Source organism: Oenanthe melanoleuca, chromosome 1A (assembly GCF_029582105.1).
Source record: "Oenanthe melanoleuca isolate GR-GAL-2019-014 chromosome 1A, OMel1.0, whole genome shotgun sequence".
In the NCBI taxonomy this organism is placed as follows: domain Eukaryota; kingdom Metazoa; phylum Chordata; class Aves; order Passeriformes; family Muscicapidae; genus Oenanthe; species Oenanthe melanoleuca.
In genome coordinates, this window is record NC_079334.1 from 59,471,072 (window position 1) to 59,497,217 (window position 26,146).

Consider the following 26,146-nt stretch of genomic DNA (forward strand, 5'->3'; position numbering starts at 1 on the left):
AACTCTACACATATAGGCTTTTTTCTTCAGTGATAAAGCTGGTGGTAAACCTCAGGTATGTAATGTTGTCAACAAAGCTAATATTATTTTTTGAGACCCTTATTCTCTTAATTTTTTAAGTTAATGAAATCACCTTGTAATCTAAGTGACAAATTTTGGGCTTTCAGAATTATTATTTGTTTCTAAAAATGGCAAAACCGAGCAAGCAACAAAAAGAAGAAGAAAAACTAGTCTATTGTCCCAATAAAGGAAGTTCAGTGTCTCTTTAATTAACCTCCTTTTTCGGAAAATAATGATAATTTAAATTTTAACAGATCAAAATTTACCTTTTGAAGTGTCTTGAGTCAAGTTAAAGGTATTTGTTTGAAATGAAATTTGTAACCCATGAGCTTGTTTAAGGAGATTGCTTTAACAGCAATGATATTTTTGTGTTAACAGAAAGATTATAAATTATGTTCTAAATTCTGGTGAGTTTTCTTACTTTTACTGGTTTGTTGGGGTTCTGGGGTTTTTCCCTCCTCCTCTGAGCAGATTGGTCAGGTCTGCTTGAATGTGTAATGGTTGTACACAAGACTCCCAACAGAAGTTTAATCTCAGAAATTATTAAATTTCAGCCCTGACAAATTCCATTCATTTTCTTATTTTCTTTTTTCCAAGCAATAGACATTTTTGGCACTCTTTGAAGTGTTTGAATTTTCATGTGTACTTGGCTCTAAGGGGAAGGACTGTCCTCATTGCACTGATTGTTTTCAGCTACCTTTTGCACTGTACATTTTAACACTATTGTGAAGTGTTTTACCTTAATGCAGACATTTAGTCAAGATTCATATGAATCTTATTAATCCTTAAGTTCTTAATAAATAAATACATTATGATATTTATGTAACAGACATTATTGGTAGTGCTGTGTTACAGAGTTTGTTCATGCTACAGAATTTATTCATGTAAGTATATTAATATTCATTGAAAGGACTTAATTTAAAGAAATAAATAGTTATTCCCTTCCTATGGGTGAAAAATTGAAGGGGAGTGAAAATGGTCACTGAGGCAATGCATCAGCTATTGTGAAAACCAGAAAGGTTGTCTTGTTTTCAGAATTCAGGGTCAATCTATCCCATATCATCCACATGGATGGTATATGTGCCCACCACACAGGGGGGATCCTGCATCCATAGACAAAAAATATATATTCAGAAATTAAGGGTTATCACTGTCCTACACAAAAGACAAAAATCCTGTAGATTATGGCAAGTTTGCTGACAAAGAAGAAAAACCTATATGTGTATGACTCCCTCTTCAGGAGGCCTTAAATCTATACTTCATCTTTTGTATAATTGTTCAGTTCACATGAGATATCTCTGTCCTGTCACATTGAACATGGATGGGTGAAGCTCTGACTTGGTTCTGCCCCACACCAGGATTCTCAGAGTTCCTGCATGTTTGATGCAGCTCATTCATCTTGTTTAATAAGCTACATGGCTCTGAGTGTCAAAAGCAAATGGAGATCTGCCCTTTTAGAAACTGCAAGAATGAAAGGGAAGAAGTTCCCAGGGTTTCAGCAAACAAGAGTTAGAGTGCAATAACGAGTATCCAGTGAAAGCCCCTTTCTGCTGGCAGACCTGAGCTGCACATGCTGCTGACTCAGGGTGATTGAGACTGACTCAATACTGGAGATTTGGGATCCAAAAACCCAAAGTGAAGATTGCACCCAGTCTGTTGGGAACTCTCTTCAGCCTTTGCAGTCTAAAACTTTCAACTACATTCAAAGGTGATGTAAATCACATCCACTGCACCCAGGCATCATTACTACTTCAAGGTAGGTCTGCTTATAATTCTGTCCTCAAAATATTGTATTGCTGCTTTCAGATGAGTCCAAGAGGGAATATGGCATAACTAAATCATGGAATTAAACAGGCAGCACAGCTGAAGTCTAGCAGGAAGGGTTCCCAACAATGTATTTCTGTTGCTTGAACACTGCAAGCTGGTGGTCTGCTGACAGTGTTTTACCTAAAGAAAACACTTCAGGGAAATTAAAAACCTCCCAAACTTTTAAAAATATTGTGAGAATTTCAGTGAAGGGGGATTCTAGTTAAACAACCTCTACATTGCATTGCTAATTATGACTGAGATCTGTGAGGTATTACATTTTTTAAAAGGTGAGTATATTAAATCACAGAGTTTTTAGAGTTTTTCATCTTATACTTCCTGTGAAAATGTAGATGATCCAGCAGAGAGAGGAAGACAAGTAAACAGCTCTTGATGTGGCTGAGCCAGTACCCAGACAGCTCCATTAACAGCTCAGGGAAAGTGCTGCAAACTCTAAAGAAAACAGCTGAATAACTCACATATCTTGTGTGCATGGTTTGCTGCACACAGACCTGACAGTGTCTTTGGGCTGCAATGTGTAACAGCAAGGGAGGTGAGGAGAAAATGATGAAGTGGCCTTCCAAGATGTCTTTGACTTTTATCTGGAGCTGAAAGTACAAAAAAATCATCCACTTATTCACAATGAATAAGTTCAATACTCTCAATCTAAAAATCCAGGCATACAGGGACATCTTTGTTCTCCCATAAATGACTTTAGGCCTGATGTTAAATGTACTAATGTTATTCAGAGCACTTGAATTGACTTTTGTATGCTTTGGATGTAACACTTTATAAACAGTGTAATTCAGACAAGATGAATCCCTTTTCTCTTAGGAAAATAAATACAGAAATCTCTTATGAACTTTTCACATATGTGACCAGGGACTTAAATATTCCTCAGTATTAGATTTCCCTCAGGAAGCAGAGAGAAATAGACCCTGAACAGCCAAAGCCATTACAGGAATCATTCCCCTGGTGTTTAAGCTCAATCATCAACAGATTTGGAAATGTGGTAAAAGTGACCTTTAGAAAACATGAACTACAATCATAGTGTATATTTTTTAAGATGTATCTCAAAGTTATAGCAAGGATGGAAATTACGTCAGAAGCAAAGACTCACATCTGCCATTTAAAGCTTAACATTTTAGGATGGCAAATTATCTATTACCAGTAGAAACAGATTTTCATGTCCATGCTGACTGATATATTCTCACTGTATTTTTTTCATTCTGTCCATACCAAGCAAGTGTAATTGGGTGTTTTTCAGCAAAGTTTATGGCCACTTTTCTTCTTTGGGGTAGAATAAAATAAGTACAGTATGTTAATGAATTTGGACCTATACTTTAACAAAATAAAAGTAAATACTCCAAGAAAATATGTAACATGCCTGATAATCCAAAATAAGAGGCATAAAGCAGCTTCTTCAATTAATCTTTTTTTTTTTCAAGTAAACTCTAGTTTTTCCAAACCTAGATTTACAGTTGTCTGTGAGTGAGAGGGAAAAGAAAAGAAGCAAAGATCAAATTCTCTTTGGAGTATTCTAGACTAGACATTCCCTAAAATTGACATGTTTAAACAACTTTGATATTTCAGGCTTTTCTGGACTCCTTGTTTTCTACTCTCTCCAATCAATTTCCTATTTCACAGCAGCAACAAACATATTGCTGAAGCAAAACAGCACAACTGCACCAATGAAGGAATAGAACATCTTTTTTATTTTCTTTCTTTTTTCTTTTATTTCTTTTTTTCTTTTCTTTCTTTTTTCTTTTCTTTCTTTTTTTCTGATCTGCTTTTATTCTTTACAGCAGCCTTCCTTTCTGCTCTGACTACTCCACACACCTGTAGAATAAAATCTTTTAAAAATTCTTCAAACCAACAAAGTGCTCACTTTGCTGCTCATTAATAAACCCCACTGGAGATGAGTGGGAGACTTACAAGCTCCAAAGATTATCCTGTAGGTCTAACCATACTGCTTCTGTAGGTCTAAACTCCTGATTCCTCTCGATGGTTCTTGGGATAAGCCAAGCTTTCTCCTCAATGTGGGTGATGTTACAGAAGAAATGTTTTCTGCCCTCATCCTCTGTCTTGTAGAAGAGGAGGTGGGATTCAATCCTTTCTGGCTTTCTGGTCATTTTGTCATGTAGAGTCTCCAGCAAACAGAGCTGCTGCACACAGACAGCAGGCTGCCTCTGCCTCTGATGCGTGGCCACACCTGGACATGCCAGAGCTTTGGAAAGCTGAGGGAGGATGGATGATGCTGGAGCATGGCAGGGTGCCCTGAAAGCACCTCAGACCCATGAGTCTGTGCTTCCCCTCCCTCTGGGCTCTCCCAAGCTGGATTTAACATAATGGAGAGTCTCTCCTTCTTCCCCTCTGTCAGCAGCTCTCACAGATGATTACCCACAGACAATAACATTATTGTTATGACTTGCTATGAATTACACAAGCCTAGCATGGCTGCTCCAGCTGAAGAACAGCATGGACAGCAGTAGCACATTTGATTGGCATTGCAATATCTGTTACAGGGTGCACGTAGAAAGTTTGGAATAGAAAGTTTGGAGTTTCCCGCAGAGAAAGGCTGAAATGAAAAACTGTTCCACAATGCTAAAGCAGAAGTGGCAGGCAGTGAAGACTAGTGAGTTGCATCTTTTCCTTTAGTTTAAACCAGTTTTGTCTCAGAAATAATATTTAAATGTGGTAATTATGCTGACAGCTTGCTTCTGGGGAGGCATGCACAACTGTGCCACAAGTATTAGTGTATGTTATAGCAAGGGATTAAAAATTACAAATTTAAACTTTATGTTCATTATTGTGGCTCTTTTAAACACGTGGAGAGCTCAGTTGTTCAGCCATGCCTGCTTGCATCAAATGAATGCATGTTTATTGGGTACAGTAAAATGAGAATTTTCTGAAAATCTATAATTGCATTGGCTCTTGCAGTATGATATTTTCTACGTGCTGTCATTTAAAGTAACACACATTGGAAGAAAGGCAGTGGAGAGGGTGCTGTCTCAAATAAATGGTTGAAAATAATACAGTCTGTAGTGAGTTTAATGGTTCTGGGTTCTTGCCTGCCTTTTGCCCTTTTGTGGCACATGATTTTCTTGTTTTTGCAGTATCTGTCAGAGCTGGCTCTGGAGCAGGTCAAATGTAGCACACTGAAGTGTAGTTTACAAGATCATTTCTAATATTGCCTTACTGCTCTGCCTCAGGAGGAGCAGCATTAAACTTCTTGGCCTTGTGAAATGATGCTGTAAAGTATAGACTGCAGATAGCTAAAATTCACTTTTGAATCACAATCTTCCTTTCATGTGAAAAATGCAGCCCACTCCAAAGGCACAGAAGAACTGACATGTTAAAGCATATAGAGAGATTGCAATTAAGTGAATTAGTCAGAAACAGAGCTACTGGGTCCTCTTGCAAAATAATAATGAGTCAAGGAGTTGCCTGAGACAGAATAGGAGCTGTCTTTTCACCCATGAGCATGCAGCCAGTGGAGCAGCTAGCTGACATGAATTAGTGTCATTGGGCTGTGGGACTAACCATGTGTGTGCTCACAGTCAAGGGTAAATGCAAAGTCAACTTTGAAGGTGTTTTCAGCTCATAAGCTTTACTTTACAATGGCATTGGAGCAGCACAGAGCCACCGTGCCTGGCTCTGCAGACAAGTGATGCTGCACTAAAATCCCATTGTTACAGTGTTTTCTCAGGCAGCACTTGTTATGAGTTCCTTAAAATCCTGCCTACATTTCTCACTTTTATCTGAACATTTATTCTGAACTGGAGGTATGAACATCCACTCAAGGACCTCTTTATATTAGGAAAGTATATTTGAAAACATCTTCAGTGCTTTTCTTCTTCTTCTTTCTAAATGTTAATGTACAAAAAGTTTCAGATAGCTTTAAATTTATTTGGAGACCCTCTCTCTTGTATGGTTTTTATGATTCAGAGTGCAATTTTACCACAAGTGTTCTTGAAGCATTTTGAAAGCTTCCTTGTGAATTATTTCTGGCCTTCTGGTATTTTGTGAAGCATCATATTTTGCAACTGAAATATTTTTAGCATGATTTTTATCACATCTGATTTTCCAAAATCATAGGGAGCCTCACTTGACACAGATGGAAAAGTGACAAACACCTGAAGGGGAGTCTGGAAATAAAAGAGACAAGTTAGGAGTGATATTCTCTGTTGGTTCCCCTTGTGTTAACTTCATTTCTTTTGATCTCAGATTCAGTCTGTGCAGAAAACTTGGAGCCTTTTTTTATGTTTTCCTTTTTTTTTTTGTTTTTTTTTGGGAGGCAGCATGGACTGAAAAGGGGAGGGAACATCCTTTGGGATTTATCAGGCATTCATCTTCAGCAGCTGAAGGCAGAAATAAAAATGTCTTCTGGCTTGGTTATTTCATAATTTAGCATTATTATAAGTTTCTTCCAACTCCTCTAAAATATTAAATACTCCTGCTATAGTCCTGGCAGCATGATTCTGTATGACTATCTTTGGGTTTTCCCCTACTTACAGCTGCTTTCAAATGTGTTTAATGACAGTAATTTGCTGAAACTGATTCACTAAATTTGTCCAGGAGGGAAAAAATACCATTTTAGATTCCATTTTCCCCAAAACACAAATCAGGGATGAATCTGAGTCCCCTTTCCCCAGCTAACCATGAGCTCTAATTTGTACATCAGGTTGCCATAGTGGGATTTTCCCCTCCTTGGAAGGATTTCTGCCAGTTGTGTTTACTTCCTCAGCACCTGGAAACAGCTGTGCTGCCTGGGCTTTGGGAGTGGGGCTTTGCATGGCCTGGCAGAGTCCTGGAGCATCCCTGGGCTGGGTACCAGCTGCTGCCCATCCAGTGGGCAGCTCTGGAAAGACTGGGGGAATTTGCACTCCAGTCTTCCCAAAAGATGCATTAGGATTAAAACCCCAGCCCTGTAATTTCTTTCTCATGGTGTTTTAATTCCCACTGATGTAAGTGAAAACAGGATCTGTCCAGACAACAGTAATTATTTCCCAATGATGGCAGTGGGCACAGTGGGAAAGTACTCTGGCAGCAAAGATTGTAGTGCATGAAGAAGCCAGTGGTTCTGGCTGCTGAGGGACTGCTTTAGTCCTTGGACCCCTCAGGGCTGGGGCTGTCTGTCATGCTCTGTCACTGCAGACAGCTGGTGCACAGCAGGCAACGACTGTGGGGCTGTAGGCTTTTGTGTTGCTTTAAGATTTTTATAATTAAATATGAAGCAGCAGTTAAGCACAATACAAACTCAACAGGATGTTTTCTCAGTAAATCAGCACAGTTCCATTGGCTTAGTTTATAATTGTCAACCCTGATGAACTGGGGTCCTGGCTGGTTGTGCTGATCAACACCAGTGTATGTGTAATCTCTTGATCCTTGCTTTGTGCTGAGACTACAGAACTTAGTCAAGGTTATGGGGCACCTTGTTGTGTGTTTTCAGAGTCGTGCTCTTCATGGTGTTTCATGGTGTTATGATAGCCCAAATAACAATAATGGAAGTTCCAGGGTAAATGACAAGTTGGATGCAGGGACTGAAGCCTGGTGCTTGTCAGGCTCCCTTCAGAGGGGCTGGAGCTCAGCTGGGGAGCTCAGAGTTTGAGGGTCTCCTGCTGCCCCCTCAGCCCTTCAGAGGGGGCTGCAGCCTGATTTGCTCCATACAGAACCAAAGATTTAGCAAAGTCTGCTTTATCTGATCCTACCAGTTTGAGCAGTTTTGGCTGAAATTTGCCCTTAAAATAACTTCTGCTTTTTCTCATAGGCTTCAGAAGTGTTTTCATTTTAGTGTCAGGCATAAATGTATATCCAAAACCCATGTATTAAATAAATGTTCTAGTATTTGTCATAGTGGGTGGCTCAATGGTTCCTGCCAGTATAATCACAGAAATGGGTGTCACAAATAAAATCATGTCACTGGAACTGAACTTTGCATAAGTCTCATGTTTGACTTCAGTATTTTCCAAAGAAAGCTGTTACACAACCCTTCCAGTTTCCTTTAGCATATACACACATACAATATTTTAACTAAATGTAGGACAAAATGTGTCCTAAGAATTTTCAGATTTCGTTTACTCAACTGGATTTTTATATAGTTTTTGGCAGGGAGGGTTGCAGGAGAAGCATTTGGTGTGTTCTACATTCCTTGCTTAGTTTTGCTGATTATATAACTTTTCATCTGAAAGTGTAAGACTGTTGTCTATCTTTATCCCAAAATCATGTTTTTTCTCCCATACTAGGGTGCTGTTCTTACTGTGGCAAAGCACACAGAGGTTTCAGCAGTACATCAAATATTTCTCTCCAGAGCTCCCACTCTCTTCTTAGCAGCTCTTACCCCATATTGCATTACTCAGCCACTGCCAGAAGTAGACACTTATATTCACTAAGTTACGTCCAAGAATTTGTGTCACTGGAACAATTTCATGTCTGCTATTGTTGTCTAAAAAACCTCCCCAAAACCTAAAACAAAACTTGCAACAGTGTTAAAATATTGAGAAAAAAGCAGGTCTTTAAGGGAAGCTTCCAGATGCCTCCATGGTTATGGGCACACCTGGCATCAGATTTCTACAATTTTTATAAGTTTAACAGATTTTCATTAGTCTAGCAAATACTTTCCAATTAGAAGAGCAGTTGGTTAGGCAATTTCCCCCAGGTTCTGCCCCACTGGAGTTGTTCCAGAGGCTTTTTTGTTATGTCTTCTAAGTTCTAATGGAAAAAAAAGTCTTTGTCAGGCTCCTTCTTCTTAAGAATAAGACTAAACAGAATTCCAAGTAGGCTTTAGAAGGGTTAGCTTATTATTCTAAAATCCAAGAGAAAGTGCAGGAAAAATACAAGGAGCTATATAACCATGCATTAACTCTACAAACTACAAAATATGAAAAATGTACAAAAACCTAAAACCTGTAGGTATCACTGTAAGCATGATGACAGTAGGAATTAATTAAAAGGCAATGTTTGGTCTGTTCCCCTGAGTGGGGTCACACAGGGACTTGCTCCCAGGAGACAGTGCTGGGGTTGGGAAAACAGGAAGGTGCTGGAGAATTCTCGTGGGTGGCTGTGTCACTGCTGAGGGCAGTGTCCAGGCTTTCAGCTGGGTGAGTGCTGTGCTCAGGACCTGGACCCACAGCACCAGCCTCCTCCTGTGCCCCTCTGCCACCAGAGCTGTGCTCCCACCATCTGCTTGGAGGGTGAGAGACAAACCTATGCAGGGGGAACGTGTCAGAGTGACTGTCTGACTCTGAAATGTGTGCATGTCTGTCAGAAACTCTGAGTGTGCTGTGCTTGCTCTGGAGTTCCTGGTAAGGCCAGTGGGAAGAGCCAAGAGTGTGTCCAATCAGGAAATGGTGAAGCTGGATAAGTTTTGGGCTTTTGCACTTGATTTTAATGGATCAATGAGTCCTCTGTTTATTTTTTTTTTAATTTTTTTTTTTCTACAGGTTTTTTATGAAAATAAGCAGGGATATTGAAACTCTTACATGCTTTTAAGGTATTTTTTTTTATGAGGACTTTCAGCCACTGCACAGAGTCTGATACCCTCTGACTCTATCCAGTGCATCCATCCTCAGTAACAAGGCAACAAAAGTTAAGTAGCTGCTACCTCGAACCTCTATCCCGAATTTTACTGGGGGTAGGACACTTACCACTCTGTTTTCACCATTTCTCATTTCATAACTCCTCATTTTCTCTCTAATAAACTTGGATGCTTTCACTCCCTATGGAAATGAGGGGAAGAATGCACCTTTGAATCCCAGCCTGGTTTCAATTTGGAAGGAAATGTAACAAGACTATAAAAAGCAGAGGACTGCAGTGTATGTAATCCACATGAGGCATTTTTCTACAAGTGAGGCATCATTACTAAAGCCTGCTTATGTCATTTTGATTTTTCTGAATACATTATGAAAAGGATAACATTGTCATGACACAGTGTCTGGTGGCTTTTATATTACTTTTCTGAGCCATTACTTGATGGCTGCTATTCTGGCTCCTACATTATGTAGTTTCCTGCTTTATTTTCAGTGTGATCCAGATTATTTGTTCACTAAAAACACTGTGCTAACCCTACAGAAATGCAAGAGATGCATCCTACCTCAGCTGCTGATTAACCAAGATGTCTGGTGGATGTAGCCATGATTGGTTTTGACATGTTGAATATTTCAATTTTTATAAGACTCTGATCAGCTACTTTGTGCAGATTTTCTTTTTCTTGTATGACTCTCTGCCTTTAAATGATAATCATGTCAGTTTAGATCATGCATTTATTTTTCAGTATGGAAAAATAACCAGACAGCCATGGCTACACTTAGGTCAGACACACATTAGAAACTAACTTACAGTAGCCTTTAGAAAAAAGAGATGTGGAAGAAGTGTTTGAATCCTTACAAAGAGAAGGATAGATTTTAGATTAAAGCAGCCCTCCTGCAAGTTGTGGTTGTGTTTTTTTCTCTCCAGAAGATGTTCCATAGTTGTAAAGGTGTATAATTTCAGAGCATGTCAGGGTTGTCATGGTGATTGCATTAATATTGCATGGGCATAAAGTGTGCAATAACATGGTGTCAGTTCCTCCTGCCCTGCGGCTGCCACCAGTTACTCATTTTCTCCTCGTGCTAATTTCCCCTATGAACATTCCTTTTGTGAGTATCAGCTCTTTAATTGTTCACTTTTAATTCTCACACAAGTTGCTGCTCTGTGCCCAGCCTGTGACAGTGAGAGCAGCGAGGGACAGCCTTGGGCTGAGCTCAGCACGACCCAGCAGTGTGCAGCTGGAGCCTGGAAAGGCAAACCTGTCCTGGGCAGCCTGGGCAGCAGGTGAGGGAGTGATTTCCTCTGCTCCCAAACCACCTGGAGCTGGGCATTCAGCTCTGGCACCTCAGCTCCAGAGGGATGTGAAACTGATGGATCCAGTCCACAGGAGAACACTGAGATGATCAGAGTACCTTTCCTATGAGACAGAATGAAAGAACTGGGATTGTTCAGCCTTGAGGAGACTCTGGGGAGACTTTAGAGCATCTTCCAACACCCAAAGAGGCTACAGGAAAAAGGAGAGGGACTTCTTACAAGGGCATACAAGGACAAGGAGAAATGGCTTCAAACTAAAAGAGGGTAGATTTAGATTAGATATTACAGAGAATTCTTCCCTGTGAGGGTGGTGAGGCACTGTAACAAAGCTGCCCAGGGAAGCTGTAGCTGACAAGCCCTGGAAGTACTCAAGGGCAGGCTGGATGAGTCCCTGAGAAACCTGGTCTAGTGAAAGGTGTCCCTGCCTGAGGCAGAGGAGTTTGTATTAGGTGTTGCTTTAGGTCCCTTCCAAGCCACCCATTCTATAATTCTACACTTTGCTGTAAGAAAGAGACTTCTATAGATGCAAATTCATGATTTGCTATTAGAATTGCTAAGCTAAGACGAGGAGGAAGAAAGAGTTGTGGATGTGGTAACTTAAAGTTAGGGCATGATTATTCTTTTATCTGCTACATTTATGTCCTTGCCCCTCATATTTTGGTCATTTTTCCTCGTCAGCTTTGAACTTGCCCCTTTTTGAGTCAATGAAATCTTGGTCAATGGCAATCAGGTAAACATCCAAATTATCTTTTAGGATTAAACAACAATAAGAACCAGAAAAACACAGAAATTCCCATTGTTTGTTGTTGCAGTTGTGAATGTTTTGCTGGCTCTGCTCCTCGATGCAAGTTGGAGTCTGTGGGATAGGGAAGGTCATGGAGGAGCCTTGCTCCTTCTCTTCAGCTAACTTCAGTGAGCTTTGCTAAACCTCCTAAGGATGCAAGAGGTGTTATTACTTCTGATTTCTGCATATATTGGGTCTCATCAAAAGTGGAAAATGCTGTGTTAACAGCTGACCCCAAAAGCATGTCCTCTGCTTGTGCACACCTGCAGTGTCTGTGCAGGGGTGAATCCCATTTTGTTGTGTTTTGATAAAACCCATTTTGAAATGGCAGCTGCTGCAGCACTGAGCTCCCTGCTTGTCAAGCTCTGTTGTCTGAGTCAATAACCTTCTGCTTCTCCATCTGTACTAGCTGTCTTTGATTTGGATGTTTAGTTTAGGACTTCAAAGCCCTAAGTAAAGCATGTCTGCCCAAGCATATGTTTGTTAAGTGGCTCAGGAAGATTAATTTCTCTCTTGTTTCTGTATGGTGACTACCCTGGCACCTTCAGTGCCTGCAGCAGAGTCCACAGAGCAAGTGGGAGAGGAAATCTCCTGCAATGCATTTACACTTTATATATGAGCAGTGCATTGTCTGCTCTCCTTCACATAAAAAGTGGTTTGATCGAATTTCCTGCCTGTGCAACAGCCAAGCTGATACACTCAGCATCTCAGAGGGGTTTGTTAGTTGTGCCTTTTCAATATTCATAAACATAAGGCTGTTTTTCCTCATGTAGCCTGCCGTGTCCATATTGCATAAACTTGTTTTCACCTTTCCCTTACACTCTGGCTGCTTTCTGCACAGCTTCAGCCCTGCTGGTAAGGAAGTGAGTGTGCCTGGCCAGAGCCTTTCCAGCCAGCACCCTTGGACTTGTCTCCTCCTTCCTCTGCACATGCTGGGCTTTGCAATCCTGCTGGCTCTGTTTGTCCTCAGCTCATGGAGAAGTTAGCAGCTGTCTGCTCCTGGTAGCTTTATAGTCCATTACATTCCTAATTTTTGGTACGAGCAACCTTGCCTGGAGGTTGGCATAGATAACTCTGCTGGATAGAGCCATAAATACTTCAGTTAGAGCTGCAGGTGTAATGCCTTAGATGATGAATAATGGGAGATTGCAATCAATTCACTTCTAAGAGCCTTATAACTAACACTCATAGGGGAAGGAATTTTTCTTCCAACTGTTTGGAGCATTAAATCCAAAGCTCAGCATCAGAGACCTAGGAGGGCCCATCAGCAGTGTCACATGCATTAAGCCCAGAGCAGAAAGCCTTTGCACAGCAAGCACCACAGTATTTAGGAAGATGCAGTGCCTGTGCTCCAGATCACTTACTCAGTATTAAAATTCAGCTCCTCAGCCTTCTTTTTCAGCACCTGAAATATTTCAGCTGCCGTTATTTTCTGTTCTCCTTCTATTTAAAGTAAATCAGGTTTATTTTTTAAGCGCTAGCTTATGAGTCACTGTTAATGGGAAGGTGGAGCAGGGCCAATAATGCATTTGATTGAGAAGATCTGTTCTGCTGGTGGTTTTTGTGAGGAAATGAAAACCACAAACTGCAATAAATTTACTTATTAAATAAGCATTAAAGTTTTTGCTGTAAAATAAGATTCTTCATTATTTTTTTCCCGAGTCAGCGAAGTCTTGTATTTCTAGAAATAAGAAAGTGACTCATTACATTTAGCAAAGAGTTTTTAACTGGCAATGCTATAAAGCAAAAGGAGCACGTGGTCTACCAACACAGGTCAATGTCACTGATTTAAGAGGCATCACCACAGATATATACAGAACTTCCCTTATCCTTTGTAAGGGCTGTGGGGTGTCCAATAGGTCTGTAGAACCAGAAAAATGAAAAACCCTTAAGGCTTTTAGTGAGTACTAGAAATGGAAATCGTCGGACATCAGGGAAGATGTAGGTGTCCAAGAAAGGACACCATTCTGCTATGCAGAATGATGCCTTGCTGACATCTTTCATTGGAAATGACTTCATCAGAATGAAATAAGAAGAGGTATTGCTGTCACTCTGCAATGGACCAGTAGAGCTTTTTTAAAGCATATGCACAATATGTGGAGAACTTCATTGCAAACGCTGCTCCCAAGCACATTTCCTGGAGGGTGGAAGGGCAGCCAGAGCCCTCTTCTTCATTGCTCATTCCTTTAGGTGTTTCTTGCTGCTGAATGTTGGACACAAACTGCAGCATGGCCTGTAGCCTGAAGGCTGTGAAAATCCAGCCTTGCCATCCTGTAGCAGTTCTTTTGTACACTGCACATGTCACATAAATCTCTTCTAAAAATCTGACAGTGCCGCTGGTTTTAAAGTGTGGCTTATTTCCATTCAACATAGTTTTGGTACTGTTGTGTTCATGTTTCATATAGAATAACCCCCACTTTTTAAGGTACTGTCAGCTATTTGTCACTCTGAGAGGCTTTCCAGGGTAACTGAGCTTAGCTATAGTCTTGGTGAGTTTTATCCCTGTGTGCCCTGCTGGTGTGTATTTACAATAACCATTTTATCAAGATCAAGCATACTAAGCACAGACAACTCCATAGTCTGAAAAAGGAGGCACTTTTCCTACTGAAGTGGCAAGTTTCTATATGTGAAATGGGCACCTGTCCTACTCTCACCATTGGTGTGCCCAAGGTCTTATTTGATTTTCCTGTAGTCAGTAGTAAATGACCTACTTGCTGTGAACAGATATAAAACATTGGCTGTAATTACTTTATCCTGTTCTGTAGATAAAGTCAATGTGTCCTAATCTAAACACTCCCAGCTCTCTCTGTGTATTCCCTACTTGACACTTTATCCACCTACATAACTTCTCAAAATGCCTCTCTTTGATTGTCTGATCAGCAAAAGGGCTGGCACTGTTTCATTCATCTCCACAAAACCAATGTTTTCATTGCACAGGCTGAGGGTCTGTGCTGTGTCAGTCTAGGGCAGCTGAACTAGCAGAGTCCTGGTAGCATCACTCTGGATGAAGTTTAAAATGTACATAAATCTCAAAACATTAAAATATCTTTGCTTTCCGTGCTATGTAGTTGTAAGTACAGCTGGAAAAAGATATTTTCCTCTTTGTCTCAGTATAAATATAAGCTAATGACAAATTTGTAACAGATTCTTAACCTGTGACAAAAACCCTGCTGTGTATTGATGAATAAATTGATTTAATTTCCCCAAAGGAAACCATAGGCTCAACATTATCTACTGGGGCAGCACTGCAGCAGAAGGTGATGCTGCATAGTAGTATATTTGGAATGAAATATTTTAGCATATTGTTTTATTGCTTACTTATCTTGAATAATGGTTCCCACACCATGACCCTGGATCAGGGTAATTGCAGAAATGATGAGAGGTCTGCCAGTGCTCCCCACAGACCTGATGAGCTTCTGCCATCAGTGCATTCTGCTTCAGTGCAGAGACAGTGTCTCACCCTTTGTGCTTGCTCCTGGCATGCCATGGGGAAGCATCAGGCCTTGCTGCTGGGAGGAGGGATGCTGGAAACCACAGCCACAGCTGGACCAACACATGGGACCAGATCCAGGGGCTGCTCCATTAAATCCCTTGGTCTGTCTGTTCTGTGAATTGCTGTCATTCTTCCCATGGAGAAAAGACACACCATCAAACTTGGCAGGGGGTAAAACCTTACTCCTGCATGCTGGCCTTGGCTCTGATATCCAGCACATGGAAAGGGTCAAAGTCCTGAAGGAATGGTTCAGTGAGCTGAGCAGATAGAAGGAGAAGATGCACATCCTGCTTTTCCCTGAACAGGGAGCTGTAATATAGTTTGCAAGTAAAACTGTGAAAAGTCCCTCCCACAAAGCATTTTCCAAGATAGCAACTGGGATATCTGGAGCTTGGAGGCGTGTCTGTGATGCAGGTTTCTGGAAGTGGTGGGATAGCTGAGCTTTGAGGAGAGATGCTGTGCTAGGAATGAACAGAGGAAGCAATGTTCTGCTTTGCACTCCAGCCAGCAATAATCTTTTCCTGCTGAATGCTGCATTTTTCCATTATAAAAACATTAATCTGTAGGGTATTGGGACATGGTCAGATCCTGCCAAGAACAAATTGTTAAGTAGTTGCTGTGCTCATTCCCTCTTAAAGCTGTAACTGTTGGTTTTCATTTTGCAAAATAAGTATCATGGGGCAAAAATGTATTGGCTGTGACATTATAACTATTTCCCAGAAAGATTAATTCTAAACTGAGAGACTTGGAAACAAATCATTCTTAGAAGGCTATGTTTGTTTAGCAGCTGTTGTTTATATACGAAACAAAGGCTATTTGGTTAAAATTGTATTATATACCCTTACGTTTCAAAACAAGGCTGACTTTAAAGTTGCTATTTTCAGTTGGCTTTAGGTCATGGTGCAATACATGAGTTTCAAACTAACAAAGAACTGGTCATTCCTTCACAGGCCCCTGGCCTTTGAGGGGTCAGGCTCAAACTGCACCATCCAGAGGTACCAAAGCAGCAACTCCACTCTTAAATTGTGCCCTCTGTTTTCTTTGGACTCTCCAAGTGGATTCAGAACCTCAAATTCCCACCTCTGTGACCCTGTGACTATGCAATCCTCCTAAGAGAAAGGAAGTTTCAGAGTGATGCACTTAAAGGCACTTTCTGGAATTGCCAAAGCAAGTGCAAGGGCTTCTGTCAAGAGTATTTCCAGAAGGTGCCTGTTCCGTGGGGCAGACCTAAATACATCACATGTACAAACCCATTCACTCAAATCAGTTGTCTATTGGATCTATCACAGCACAATAGCTTTCAATAAACAATTATAGAAATAATGATTATGCTGAGATAATGAAATATGCAATAAAGGGAAGAATCTGGAAATGCACAGGGTTAGTATAAGCTGGAACAACTCCTGCCAAGAGCAGTAAGAGTTAGAGTCTTCTAAACCAAGATCACTTTGACCTTGGACTTTATTGACAGCTATGATTTGTTGAAAAGTAGAAATACTGTCAAATACTACATCAGCTCATCAGACAGCTTGTTTTATCCCCCATAGTTGGATATTGAAGCTGGTGCCAGTCATGGTTTTGGAAGCTGTGTCATACTTCTCTTATTCCCAAGTTATCACAATTTGGGAGTGTTTATGTCTGTCTTCCTGTAATGACAAATATTGCTATTGTGTTCATGATAAATTCTGCAGTCATTTCAACAGTCTTTTTGCTGTAATTTATAGGCATTTGTAAGGCTGAGACAGCAGAAGGGATCATGGAAAACCTAATTTTTTGGGCCTGTATCTGTAAAAAGAGGAGGGTTGTAGCCTCTCCAAGACAGGAATCCTTTGAGCCCTTTCATATTTGGCTGGATGAACTTTTCAGTAATTCTAGTGCATTAGGAAAATTCTGGATTTAGTGACAAATTACTTAATAAATCCTTTCTTTAGGCTTTTGGTTGGTTTCCACCAGAGAGAGATATTTAATTTAATATGTCATTGACTACTCTCAGGTATGAGGCCACCTCCACAAATCTTTCTGTACTGTCACCTCTTGGCTGGTTATTAAATTAGTGCTGTCTACAAATTTATTTGGTCATAAATTATTTGGTAATTATTGAGAAGTTCCTTTCACCCTGTGTGTCAGATGGTTGTTGGGAAGTAAAATGGAAATGAATGGGTTTTTTCCATGGTGATTTAAAAGTGCTTGGGAATAAGTGGAATACAGGAGAAATTACTGTGTTAAATATCTGAATTTTGCTTTTAGTATGAACATCAAAGAAAATAAGGTCACTGGACTACATATCAAACCTTTTATTTATAAATCAGATTCTTAGGAACTGTTTCATTTGGTTCAAAATAACCTGATGAGAATTTTTATATACAATCAACTTAATTAATTGTTGCAGCGGTCCTCTTTCTTTTATTCTGAAATTGGAAATGAATGAGAGCCTAAATGCCCTCAAAATATGTTTGGCTCCAGAAATATTCTTCAGCTTCCAATGTTTACAAGCAACTGGCAGCACTGCCATGGGGATGTTGTCTTTGGCCCAGCAAACAGGGATGGTATTTCGGGTTTTCTTTCTCCAGGAACACTGTGAGTGCTTTGGACACTGAGCACACTGAGGTCTGCAGCTTGGCTCACCATGTCTGTGTGGGAGCTGAGCCTGCTGTGAACAGAAGGATTTTGAAGCTGGAGACAGTGTGGACTCCCATGTGTGGGGCTCCCAGCAGCACATGATGCTGAGATGGAGCTCACCTACTGCACTGCAGAGCAGATCAGAATATCCTGGGCTGGAAGGGATCCACAAGGATCCCTGAGTCCAGCCCAAGGTGCTGCTCTGCAGGATCTGCTGCCTTTACACTCCACTGGTGTTCCTCTCCTGAGGAAGATATCCACTCCCAGCAACCAGCCATCCCCTAATGTGAAATACAAGTCATCCAGTCATCATTATATTTATGATTTTATGTCTCATTTTTAGTGTTGCTTGACAAGAACCATTTACATGGTGGCATCAAGGAAAGAATGAAGGAGCATTAAGTAACTCACAAGCAGCAAATGAGTATCACAAGCACAGCAAAGCGTAAACCCAACTGCTGTATATTGATTTTCAAACAAGGTACTGTCCTGGTTCCAGCCAGGACAGGATTAATTTTTGCAGCAGCAAGGAGGGGTCATGGCTAGGATCTGGATGTTGTTCTAAACCCCCTCACAGTTTCTGGGGCTGGGGGTGCTCTCTTCCAGGGAGAAGGGGTCTCTTGCTGTTGAGTGCAGGTGCCTGAGGGTTTCCCTTGGGTAGCAGCAGCTCTGAGCATCACTCACTTTTCTCTTGTACACTTGAACCTTGAGAGGTGCTGATCAAAGAGATTATTTTCTGTGTGCAAATTTTATTTCTTTGGACCTGCTGTCCAATCTTAAATTTTCATTTTTGTCAGGCAGAACGTTCCTATTGAAATATGTATATAATTTTTAGTCTGAAAAGCTGATCTGGTTTCAACCCTTTTTCTTGCTATTCTACAATGTTTGAAGGGTTGTGTGCGAAGAGGGCTAAGTTGGCCCTGGTTTAGAGGAGAATTATGTCAGTCACAGAGTGAGATCAGGTTTTAAAGTACACACAGATGCATGTCTTTGCTGATAGGATCTGTCAGACCATATGAATGAACATAAATAAACCTATTCCTGCTTGTTAGACATGGCAGTGGAGGATAAGACCTGGAGCTTAATGAAGAGAAAACACAAGCTTCTCCTGTCAGCCTATGTGGAGATGGAAGCAGATAACCTGGAGGTTTAGCTGCACTTTCAGTTAATCCATATGAAGTTCAGCTCAGTTTCACATAGAGGTTGGCTACAGATTCTGTGCACTCTCCTTGCCCAATTCATTTTCACAGTATGACAGTTCCTGCAGTCAGGATATTGCCATTTACTTGCAACCAGGTTAATTTTTAGCCTGATCAATCTGGTCACGCAGACAAATTGACAGTTCTTTGTTCATGGTTTGTTTATTCTTCCCCTCCACCAAGTATAAAGCAAACAACCAAACCAATCAAAATAATAAAAAAAGAAATATTAAATATTAACCATTCGAAATTTGGATGTAGTTGGATAACCCTAAATAGCATAAAGTTCTTGGTCATTGTATGACTTTGATTTGAATTTCATGTCATTGTTAATGCCAGGCTGGATGGTGGAAGGTGTCCCTGCCCATGGCAGGGGGATTGAAACTAAACTGCCTTTAAGCTCCTTCCAGCCCAAACCATTCAGAGATGCCAAAACTCTATGTCCTGAAAATCTGGAGGATTTGCACAGAGCACTCCAGTACAGCTCACTAGGGGGGTGCCATCAGTTCAAATCAGTCAGTAACTCTCAGCATTTATCACTCTATGATGTCTGTCATCTAGAGTCACTAAGACTTTGCTCTGCTTTAGCTCTGATCTCTGGTAGCCCTTTATGCTGCAGCTACATTTGTGGCTTTTCAGGTTAGCTAGGGACAGGCCAGGCTTAAGGCTGGGCAGGTGTTGAGTGGCAGGGTCCAGCCTCACAGGTCTCAGCTCCAGGGACACTGTGCTCCCTGCTGAAGTTCCATTGCCAGGAACTGGGCAGGGGAAAGCAGAGTCAGATTCTGGGGGAGGCTGAAACACCCCCTCAATTTGATGAGAAAGGCACCACCCTGCTAACATTCTTTTAAATTCTTCAAGAGGCTCAGAATATGACCAAAATGCCAGATTTGTCTTAGAACTTAAATCCATTAATCTTGCATTTCTTGCCACCATGTTTTCCTGCCTTTTTAAAGTTAGATTTTCCAATGGAGATACTGAGCTTAAATGCTCAGTAGATGAGTGAGCAGGAAGGCTCAATCTGCACGTGTATTTCATATTTGGAGCCACAGCTCTGATGTCCTTTCTCATGCATTCAGGACTGAGACACTACCTGCAAGAACTGTTAGATGAAGTCCTCAGACTTTGGTAAACAAAGCAAAGCAAAACAAAACAAAACAAAACAAAACAAAACAAAACAAAACAAAACAAAACAAAACAAAACAAAACAAAACAAAACAAAACTTCTGATGCTTGCATCCTTCAAACTCACTTCACTGCACTCAGTTTTCTCTGAAGCCCATGTCCTCAGACAATTCTGCTGAATGTCACCATCCTGCCTCATGCCCTAAAAATGCATGTCTGACATTGGAACTCATTGTTTTATTCTGATCCTCCCACCTTAATCTGCAAAATTCTTATTATACTGGCATATTTAGCTAAGAAAGTGATAAAGCCTCTTGCATGGATGTCACTACTTGAGCACAGTGCTGCAATCTGCTTCAGAGAAATACTAAGTGATCTGGACCATAAAACTGGTATCTTCTATTTCATTGTTTTTCACTTTTCTGTCCTACTCTTTTCCTGATGAGCTGCTGATAAAGTAAATTTGTCATAGGTTTGTGAGACTATTGTTCTTTTACCATGGGAGTAAAAAGGGAATATTCTCAGGTACCTAAAACACTCTTGTCTCCAGAAGTTTCACCCAGACTAGGATTGTTCTATTGGAAAAATTCAGGAAAATATTCACCACAGATGTTTCACACTGATTAAAACAGGAGTGGTTTTGATTATACAACTTACAATTACTTTAAAAAAATCTCTCCTCTGTGCCTCTCTTTTGCTAGACCTCAGAAGGCTGTGGTTCCACCCAGCTTCTCTGGAGGGGAAGGTGGCAAGACTTGTGTATTCATCTCCCTTTCTTTTGTAGGATATTAAATTTTTTTAGTTTTTTTTAAAGACTTCTACAGCTTGTAATGACTCCTGTTCAGCACAAAAATCCATGTGAGAGAACAGGGAAGCAGACAAACATCCCTTTTGCTGCTTGCCATTTGCATAAATTTTTTGTGTATTTCTTTGGGAGAAACCTAGCCAAACCAAATTATTCCCAAGGCCCCTCAGCTGAAGAATGTCCTGAATTTCAGTGTTTCCAGGGAGTGAATTCTGCACCTCACATCACATGTGCAGCCCTGAGCTGGTGTCCATGGCTCCTGCAGGGTGCCCTGCTCTGGCTGTGACCAGCAGAACAGCTCCCAGCACCCAGGGTCATCCATTCATCTCTTTTGTTTCATCCCATCCTGTTCACCTCTTAAAACTCTTTGTTACCCTGAACTTAACCTCCTGCTTCTATGTCTCTCCTTTTAAGCCAGCTGTGAGTTTCTCAGCTGATTGAACTCATGCTGGGAGATAACTGCACATTGTTTTCATGATCAGCAAGGTCTCTCATCGACCAGCTTGCCTTACCAGAAAAAAAATCTGCAAAATATTCACGGTAGATTTAGCTCAAGCCACAGACTGGGCTTGAGGATAAAAACCATAATGAAAAGAGAGAACTTTTCTCTGTTGTCCCTGGACTGTAAGTGATGCCAGCCAGCTTTGCTGAATGAAAGCATGGCTTCAGAGCTTCCAGTGAACATTTCTGCCTTTGCAAATGCAGTAATGGAATTCTTCACATACAGTGTCAAATGTATTTGTCCTCTCACAACCTGAGTCTGCTTTGTCATCTGGCATCCTCTTGTGCAGGCCTGAGGAAGCAGAGTGCTTCTCTTCATCTGAACTGATAATTTTCTCTGGCTATTTTTAGAGACCTGAGGGTGGACTTTTGTTTTTTGCCATTTCTTTCGCAAATGAAATTTCAGAGTGCCTGACTGAGTTTTGACTGCTTGTTTTATTCCTTCTGTCTCTTCAGCTATCATTACTCCTGGGTGATTCACACTGCTTTCTAAATGCATATGTTTGGATGCCTATTGTGGGGAGCTTAGCAACTGCACCACGCTGAAAGCCCAGGCTGGCTGATGCTTAACCTTTACTTCTCTTTGCAGGAAAAAGGTCACTGCTGTGAGCTCATGGCTGAGCAATGTTCTGAAATGTTTGATTATCCTGCTTTGCACCTCTGCCTTCTTCCTCCCACACTCTTCTCCTTTCCTGGCCATGGTGACTTTTTTTTTTTACTATATTACCTGATTTCCTTCAAATGAGTTTTTGCAGCACTGACAGTCATAGACTGAGACACCACAGGCACTCAACAGAACCTTGGACACCAGTTCTTCATTTTAATTATGTAACAAGAAGTCACAGGCCAGACTTTCTTCTGTCACACCTCAAATTACTCTGTTATTTTTTATTGGATTTTCAATGAGTAAACTGAATGGAGAGTTTTCAAAACTCAGGACTTAAATCTCAAGCCTTGCCTACAAGCCACTTTGACACAGTGTTGGACTCTAGTAAAATTCAGCCATATCCTTTATTCATAACTTTGGTTTCTGACTTTCTTCTTAGATCTGCAGGCTAAAATAATTTCAGATAGAATATTTTATTTCTGGTGACTGACTGACTTATGATTTCTAGAAAATTAAAAAAAAATAAAAAGGAAAGAAAAGAAGAATTTAGCTTTTTAAAACTATGTCTGCCATCAGTGTATGCTTGTCAGCCTGCTCAAAAGTAAACAGTAATAGAGAATGGAAAACTGCTTGTTAGATTTTAGGCACAAGCAAGATCATAGTCTGACAAACCGCAAAGAGCTTCGTGTATTCAAGAAAAAAATGATCTTTTAGAGAAAAAATTTCCACCACAGTTTATATAGAGATAGAATAAAATCTGTGCAATGGACCAAATGGAGGCTCTGTTAAATGGGTATCAATGGAAACTGAGGCCCCATGTTTCCCTTGATTTGCATGGGAAACATGAATAAATGCTTCAAGAAAAGCTTCACACACTGTGTGCTTGGAAACTAAACTTAGAGCACGTATTCTTGAAGCAATTATATTCAGACATTTTCTGCAGCAAAGCCTGGGGACCTTTAGGACAGCAAGCTCTTTAGGCCATCGAGGTGCTGGTGCTGGACCCACCCTTGGTGACTCTTGGCTGATGCCAGAGCTCCCACCTGCTCCCATCCACACTGAAAACTGCTGCATCTGGTTCATCTTTCCACCTTCATCTTTCTTTATCTATCCACCCAAAGGTCAGCACTGAGACTGGGAGATTTGTTCCTCTTCACCAGTCCCTCAAAGCACCCACCTCAGCAGCCAAAAATTCCCTACATGGAAGATCTCTCACCTTGCTGAAAGCACAAATGGAAAAACTTGTGGCAAGGTAAAGCAGGGTAATGACTTTTGGAAGATGCTAGCCAGGTAAGAACCAATATCAGCATCAAATTTACTGAATTATGTGCAAAAACATTTCTTCATTTATAAAAGGAAAAAGGGTCTTCCCAACTTATTGTAAACACAGGAGAGTAAGTATAAAATTAGACACTAGATGTTAAAAAAATGAATGTGTTTATGATGAAATACATACAAATTATCATGGATAATGAGAAGTATAATTTAATTTATTTTTATTTTATTTTCTGAACAGACCACTGTGAATGATAGCAAATAAAATTCAAGCAGTAAAACCAGCAATGGCACATCAAGAATATTTCGTAGACTTCTGTTTCAAAATGGAATTGCTGATCTTTTTTCTAATGAAAGTAGAAATCACAGACCTGCTGTTCCTGCTCTTAATTGCAGCCTGGAAGTTAGGCAGTGTTCTGAGCTAAATTTTTCTGATGAAGGTGAATCCTTGCAATTAACAGTGTTAAATTCACTTTTTAAATGAATCAAGCAAAATAAATCTGCCATTTTGCATATGGCAGCAGATGTGATTGTTCAGCATGAGTGCTGCCCTCACATATCATAGTACAGTTAATTCAACTCTTAGTATAGTAAACCCAAATGCCAAAACCATGAAATTAGCTGGATTAAAAGAATCCTGTTATTTTTTTCTTTTCTTCCCCCCATTTTAAGATTTCTTATCTTGAACTCACTTTGTAGAAAATAAAGACAAAACTTCAATGAAATATGACTATGTCTTCTAATTAGCCCTTGATGGGTAATGAGTTTTGGTTTTGGGGGTTTTTCAGCTTCTGAATGAGGCAGCAGGCTGCAGGCTCCACTTCCCATCCAGGTGTCTTGATGGCTGGGTTACCCACTGCACAGGAATAAACTCCAGCCTCTCTGCTTGCTGTCTCCCTTACTCCCCCTTTCCACTCATATGTAGTTTGTTCTCTCCCCAGTCACATGTTTCTGCAAACTATTCTTTCTACATGCATTGGGTGTCACAAGATTATTTGGTTTAAGGTCATGAGACTTCAAGTTCTGCTTTTTTCCTACTTTTAATGGGCCTCTTGGAATTCACCCTGTTAATTTGAACTCTGCTGAGTAAAATAGAAGAGTTCAGTATTGGTCAGACCTCAAATCTCAAGTGAAGCTGGTGATGAAATGCAGCATTAAAAAACAATTGCTCCAGTGAGGCCCCAGAACTCCAGTGCTCACAACTCCACACAGCTCCATCCCAGGAGGGTTTGAGACATGACCCTTTCTTCTCCTGATCTGAGCCACTGATTTGAGTGGAATTGTTGCTTGAATTAGATGAGAGGATGGAGCTGAAGGCTTGTGCTTTCAACATTGTGTTAGCCAAACTGATAGCTGAACTGGTTCTTGTGCTGAACTGTGGCAACTGATTCTCACATGTTAAATTTATTTATGTCCTGGAATGAGAAGAAGGATCATGGTAAGACCCCCATGACAGTTTTGTTGTTTTGGGTAATACTTGTATTTATTAACTCATGCAATAGTCTTGTAAGGAGGAATTAGCCAATACAGCTGAAAACAGCAGGGATTTTAGCACTCAGGGTCTTTCTGTATCAGACAGTGATTTCTGAGGACATCCCCACCCTTCCTGTGCCTCCATGGGCTCTGGAGGTGATGCCAGTCTTGTCCCCTCACCAAGGGCACTGAGCTGCTGTGCTCAGCACTGCAGAAGCTGTGTGGGCCATCCCAGCCTCATTTAAAACTCTACTGGAATTCCAAAGCCTGAGTTGGTGGTTTTAGTCAGGATTTTTTAATTAGTAGAAGAACAATACATCTCCTTTCTTCTGTAAGTCCATTTGTGCAGCTCTGTTTCTGTTAGTGGATCTAAGCTCTCTGTTACTCATAGGCAGGGTCTGTTAAGGGCTTGAAAGGAAGTGGGATGTTTGCAAGGCAGTGCCTCCACCTGGGTTTGAAATTAAATCTTTCAATCTTTCAATTAATTTTCTGACTTTGCCTTTTGATTTTTAGCACTAATATTTCCAAAGTGTGTGAATAAACTATCCTGCAGCAGGCTATAAAAAGTTTAATAATGGAAATACAGATGCATTCTACTCTACTGAAAAGATGCCTCAGGATTTCCATTGGCAAGTCCCATTCTCTTTAATTTGTCAGTGCAAAACATGACACACCTTTTGTCGCTGTAAATATTTGTATTCATAAAACATTACAGGGGTGTTAAAAACTACACCAAACACAACAGCAGCCCTTGCCCCCTGTACAATGTTACCTGAGACCCTGGTGGATGGTCCAGGTCATTAACCCCATTGCTCAGAAAGCAGCTCTTGATTAGATTTCATTATTTTTGTTACTGAAGGACTCTGACATCAACTCAAAATTCCGTGCATGGCATTTGCTAAGAGCCTCTGTTTAGAATTGAGGACCACACAGGGGTTGGTTGTTTGGGGTTTTTTAAAATTGAGATCACTGATAATAAAACCCAGTATTTATCCTTGCTACAATTTATTACCTTGTATTTCCTTCATTTTGTTCTCTTATCTTGTATATTTGAGTTCTTCACTTCCAGTACTTAAAAGTTCAGCCTTCAGTGTGAACAGTTCTGTTTATCTTCATAATAGAATTAGTAACCAGATACATCAACAAGATAAACTTGTCTCACAGGAGAAAAATTCTCCCACTTTCTTACCCATGCAGGGAAGTAGTTGCTGGATCCTGCATATATTCTGGATGAGATCTTATCCCAAAATGTTTTTGTACTACCCTGATGCTCCAAGGGCTCGTTCAGAGGAGACATGCCACCAGGAAACAACGGGAGAGGGCTGTATTCTTGCCAAGCCTCAAATATTTGCTCTGAGACAGCTCTGGTCAGCTGCCAGCACTGGCTGCAGAGGGGCCAGCCCAAAACACTGCCCTGCAGGCTTGGCAGCCAGATTGGGGGGCTCTCAGGCATTTTTCAGACATGGCCACAAATATTTATTTTCTTTCTAGGGCAGTGGCTTGAGTGAAAATTGGTTCTGAATTCTGTAAAACCTCTTTTACCTTTTGCGGTCAGATGATT

The 26,146-nt window shown here is 40.7% G+C and overlaps 1 long non-coding RNA gene across 1 annotated transcript; it reads left to right on the top strand.

Annotated features, from left to right (window-relative positions):
* LOC130248558 (uncharacterized) lies at positions 1-26,146 on the top strand. The gene is made up of 3 exons (XR_008839650.1): positions 1-1,816; positions 22,959-23,127; positions 23,354-26,146. It is a non-coding gene; the product is annotated as an uncharacterized LOC130248558 (long non-coding RNA).